The sequence below is a fragment of the Erithacus rubecula genome, assembly GCF_903797595.1.
Source record: "Erithacus rubecula genome assembly, chromosome: 24".
NCBI classification, from domain to species: domain Eukaryota; kingdom Metazoa; phylum Chordata; class Aves; order Passeriformes; family Muscicapidae; genus Erithacus; species Erithacus rubecula.
Genome location: NC_136676.1, coordinates 6,069,568 through 6,075,286, shown reverse-complemented (window position 1 = coordinate 6,075,286; position 5,719 = coordinate 6,069,568). Strand labels below are relative to the sequence as shown.

Here is a 5,719-nt window from a genome sequence, read left to right as displayed (position 1 = left end):
AGGAATGGGGGACACAGAAGAAAGGGATGTGGGGTTCGAGAGGGGATGCGGAGCACAGCAGGGACGGGGGACACGGCAGGAATGGGATCTGGGGTACAGCAGAGATGGGATGCGGGGTTCGGGAGGGTGGGGTACACAGGGATGAGGACACGGCAGGGAGGGATGCGGGGTTCGGGAGGGATGGGTACAGCAGGGGGATGGGGCGGGGTTCGGAGGGATCGGGGCACAGCAGGGATGGATGCGGGGTTCGGGAGGGATCTGGGTACAGCAGGGATGGGATGCGGGGTTGGGGAGGGATCTGGGGTACAGCAGGGATGGGATGCGGGGTTCGGGAGGGATCTGGGGCACAGCAGGGATGGGATGCGGGGTTCGGGAGGGATCTGGGGTACAGCAGGGATGGGATGCGGGGTTCGGGAGGGATCTGGGGCACAGCAGGGATGGGATGCGGGGTCGGGAGGGATCTGGAGCACAGCAGGGATGGGATGCGGGGTACACAGGGAAGGACACGGCAGGAAGGGAGGGAGGGATGGAGCACAGCAGGGCACCGCCTGCGGCCGGATCCATCCCGGCTGAGCGCGCTGGGCCCGGCCGCAGCCGCAGCCCATCCTCGGGCCGCGGAGCGCCGCCGCTCCCTCCCGCCGGCCCGGCCGGCCCGTGACGGTTCTCGGTGCCCCCGCGCCGCCCGAGCCGCTCCCGGCGCGGCCCCGCGCTCACCGGAACCGGGGCGAGTCCATTGATGCATCCTCGAACTCCACCGTCATGCTGCCGGCTCGGCCGCGCTGCGCTCAGCGGAGGCGGCGCCGCATCCCCGCGGCTGCGGCAGCGCCGCCCCCGGCCCGGCCCGGCCCGGCCCGCCTCCCGGGACAGAACCGGGACGGAACCGGGACGGAACCGGGGATGTAACCGGGGAAAGAACCGGGACAGAACCGGGGATGGAACAGGGACAGAACCGGGAACGGCACCGGGAACAGCCCAGCCTCCCGGGGGACGGAACCGGGACGGAACCGGGACAGAACCGGCACAGAACCGGGGATGTAACCGGGGAAAGAACCGGGACAGAACCGGGGATGGAACAGGGACAGAACCGGGAACGGCACCGGGAACAGCCCAGCCTCCCGGGGGACGGAACCGGGACAGAACCGGCACAGAACCGGGGATGTAACCGGGAAGAACCGGGACAGAAACGGGGATGGAACAGGGACAGAACCGGGAACGGCACCGGGAACAGCCCAGCCTCCCGGGGGACAGAACCGGCACAGAACCGGGAATGGAACCGGAGATGGAACCGGGACAGAACCGGGGATAGAACGGGAACGGCACCGGGAACAGCCCGCCTCCCGGGGACAGAACCGGCACAGAACCGGGACAGAACCAGGACAGAACCGGGGATAAAACGGGAGCGGCACCGGGAACAGCCCAGCCTCCCGGGGGACAGAACCGGCACAGAACCGGCACAGAACCGGCACAGAACCGGGAATGGAACCGGAGATGGAACGGGGATAGAACGGGAGCGGCACCGGGAACAGCCCAGCCTCCCGGGGACGGAACCGACACAGAACCGACACAGAACCGGGGATGTAACCGGGGAAAGAACCGGGACAGAACCGGGGATGGAACAGGGACAGAACGGGGAGAGAACCGGGGATAGAATGGGGACAGAACGGGAAAGGCACCGGGAGCAGCCCAGCCTCCGGGGACGGAACCGGGACAAGAACCGGCACAAACTGGGGACGGAACCGGAGATAGCACCGGGAATAGCACCTGGAACAGCCCAGTCTTCCGGACGAAACTGGGACAGAACCTGGGGATAGAACTGGGCAGCAGCACTGGGAACGGAACCGGGAACAGCACCGAGAAGGCCCCCAGCCTCCCGCTGGCACTGGCACGGAACCGGGAAACAGCGCTGACACAGAGAACGGGGATGGCACCCGGGAACGTACGGGTACGGCCAGCAACCCCGGCACCGGACAGAACGGAGCGCTCCCGCTAGCACCGGGACAGAACCGGGACAGAACCGGGACAGAACCGGGACAGAACCGGGACAGCACAGCCCCGTGTCCTGCATCAGGACCGGGACCCAATCCCATCACCCTCCCTATGCGCCATTCCAAAGCTTGGACACCCAGATAAAAAAAAAAAAATCAGATTTTTCCATTTTTGATCAGCCATTGCAATACCCAATCACCATTTCTAGGAAGAAAATGTTGCCGTTGCTGGTTTTTGGGGACAGGACGGTTCAAAAGTCACTCAGGACAGGTTCTGTGACAATTTCAGGGACAGCTGGTCCTGACAGGGAGGAATTTTTTTTACCATGAGTGTGTTAAAACAATGCCAAAGATTGCCCAGAGAGGTTGGCTGGAAATATTTCCTACCCCTGGAAACATTCAGGTCAGGGTGAGCAAACTGGATTTAAAACTGAAACAAACAGGATTTAAAGCCTGAATTTAAACTGATTTAAGCTGAATTTTAACACTGCAATCCAAACCCCTCCCATGATTTCCAGGGCAGGATTGTTGAAATTCCAGTGCAATCCCATAACCAGCAGCAGCATCAATCCTGTCCTTCCTTAATTTAATTTTTAATTTTCCATAGGCAGTGGATTTGCTGCTGCCAGGGGGATAAATCTGCAGGAATAAATCTGCAAGGAGCACATCTGGGTTTGTGGCTGAGCTGAACTCCATTGCCCACAGGACAGGCAACAACAATGTGGTGTGGCTTATGAGGTTAATTTTAATTAGTGCTGATCTTCCACCCAGCGAGCACCACAGACACCAACAGCAGCAACCACAGCACCCACTGATGCTTTAGGTGAACTTTTCCTTGAACTGAGAGTGGAATTCCATGCTTTAAACAAAAAAAAATCCAACATCTAAACCCAAAGCCATGGGTGAAACAACAGGCCAGGGTGGCAAAATCCACCCCAGATGTCACCAGGAGCAGTGATGAAATGAGGTGAAATGAGATGTTCATGTTATTTTTTATAACCCAATTACCCAGCCCAGAATCACCTCCAGACCCAAGTCTGTTTCCATCTGATTTCTCAGAAGTGAGGAGAAAGGCCTGAGGTGGAAATCCCAAATTTAAGAAAATCCCACATACATACAGACCTGTATTATTAATTAAATTATTAATTAAAGCCATGAAACAGGCCCAAGGTGTCAGAATCCATCACAGATGTCACAAGGAGTTCACACTCAGCCACGAGTGATAAAATTAGATTTTAATGCCTTTTGTACTCAAATTACAGCCAGAATTCACCTCCAGACCAAGTTCTTGTTTCATCTGAATTCCCAGAAGTGAGAGAAATGGAAACTGCCTGAAATAGAAATTGCCTGAAGTGGAAATCCCAAATTTTAAGAAAATCCTACATAATATTGACCTAAACTAAAGCCATGAAACAGGCCCAGGGTGATATCACAGATGTCACAAGGAGCCCTCACTCAGCCATGAGTGATAAAATTAGATGTTTAATGTCATTTTTGTACCCAAATTACAGCCAAAATTCACCTCCAGACCAGGCTCATTTCCCTCTGAGTTTTGGTCTTCCCAAAACCAGAGGCCAGACAAAATTAGGAGAATAAAAAGCAGTTTATTCTATTTATTGAGGGGCCTTCAGGTACATTTAGAGCATCCAAAAATGGACCACAAAATTCACACTTTTATAAGTTTGGTTCATTTGCAGATTGGGGGTTAATCCTCCAATTACAGCTTCAGGTAATGAAATAATTTATCCTAATTTTGCTCCTCCCAACTAATTTTTGTTTCTGTTTTTTTGGGGCCTGTGAGGTGTCCTGGATTGCCTGGAGAGGAATTGTTGTGTCTGAGCAAAATGGGAGAGCTGAGCTCACACTGACATGGATTTTTAAAGCTCCAACTAAAGAACTGCAGGGTTATTAAACTCTATAAAAATAGAAAAAATAAATATATGAACATGAAATCTAAAAATCCTAAGCAGGGATGGCTGCTGCTGGCGCACAAATTAAAATCCCCTTCCAGAGCTGAGATTCACGGACTTCATTGAACAGCCTGGCTGCTTTGTGTGGCCTGAAATGTGCATTTTGCCATTCAAAACACATATCAGACTTGCATGAGAGGGATTTTTCTCTCCAGGGATTTTTCTCTCCCAAAGAGTGGGTCCCTCTTTGTGCTGCTTGGAGGTTCTTGCCCATCCAGATTTTGGCAGTCAGTGTTTTAGGGAGGTTTAAATGCAGTATTACAGGCACTGAGAACATCTGCAGCCTTTGTGTTTTACCATGATCTTGGTTTATTTTTGTCCCTGGAGCTGTTTGTTTTTTTTTTTTTTCAGATCCCCAGCCCCTGCCATTTTTATCCATGGGAGCTCCATCCTTGCCCTAATCCTCCATTTTTGGGCATTCTCATCTGCCTCAGGGGACATTGATGCTCTGGGGATCAATTCCGTTGGGCAATTTGAGGAAAAGGCAGCAGTGAGTGATCAGTCATCAATAAAATCAGTTATCAAAAGCAAGGCAGCTCTTGTGGCCCTGTTTTGTGTTTTCTTCAGCTCAAATCTCTACATATATTATCAGGAGTACTAGTATTAGTATTTATTAGTATTTTCTTTCAGTTTCAGGCAGCACAGCTGGAGAGCTGAGGAGCATCCGAGGTGAATCACAGGGTTCCAGAGGGGTTTGGTGTTTGCACAACATCCCAATTCCAGCTGCACATCCCGGTCCCCATGAGCACATCCCGATCCCCACCCGGTTCCCCAGCCCATCCCAGTCCCATCCCGATCCCCATGAGTCCATCCCAGTTCCCCCCAGCCCGTCCCAGTCCCCATGAGCCTATCCCGGTCCCTATCCCAGTTCCCCCAGCCCATCCCAGTCCCCATCCCGGTATCCACCCCAGTTCCCATGAGCACATCCCAGTTCCCCCCAGCCCAGCCCATCCCGGTCCCCGATCCCCATCCCGATCTCCATCCCGGTCCCTATGAGCCCATCCTGGTTCCCCCCAGCCCATCCCGCTTCCCATCCCGGTCTCCCCGGTCCTCATGAGCCCATCCCGGTCCCCCTGAGCCCATCCCGATCCCCATCCCAGTCCCCATGAGCCCATACCGGTCCCTATCCCGGTCCCCATCCCGGTCCCTATCCCGGTCCCCATGCCGTTCCCCTGATTCTCCCCGTTCCCCCCGGTCCGTATGAGCCCATCCCGGTCCCCCTGAGCCTATCCCGATCCTCATCCCGGTCCCCATGAGCCCATCCCTGTTCCCCCAGCCCATCCCGGTCCCCATCCCGGTCCCTATCCCGGCCCCCATCCCGGTCTCCATCCCTGTCCCCATCCCGGTCCTCATCCCGGTCCCCATCCAGATCCCCATCCCAGTTCCCCCAGCCCATGCCGGTCCCTATCCCGGTCCCTATCCCGGTCCCTATCCCGTTCCCCCGTTCCCGGTTCCGCCTCTCTCGGTGCTGCGGCGGCGGAAGCGGCGGTGCCGGCGGGGGAAGAGGCGGCGCTGCCCGGCCCGGCCCCGTTCCCGTTCCGCTCCCGGCCCGGCCCGGGCCCCGTCCCTGCACCGTTCCCGCTCCGTTCCCGCTCCCGGCCCGGCCCCGTTCCCACTCCGTTCCCGCTCCGTTCCCGTTCCCAGCCCCGCTCCGTTCCCGCCCCCTCCCTGCTCCGTTCCCACTCCGTTCCCGCTCCGTCCCTGCTCCGTTCCCGTTCCTGCTCTGTTCCCATTCCCGCTCCGTCCCCGCTCCGTTCTCGTTCC

General features: G+C 56.5%; 1 protein-coding gene across 2 annotated transcripts in view; it reads right to left on the bottom strand.

The window, feature by feature from the left end:
* The window catches only part of INTS11 (integrator complex subunit 11), a 258,653-nt gene that overhangs the window by 212,776 nt on the left and 40,158 nt on the right, over window positions 1-5,719 (bottom strand). The window lies entirely within an intron of this gene.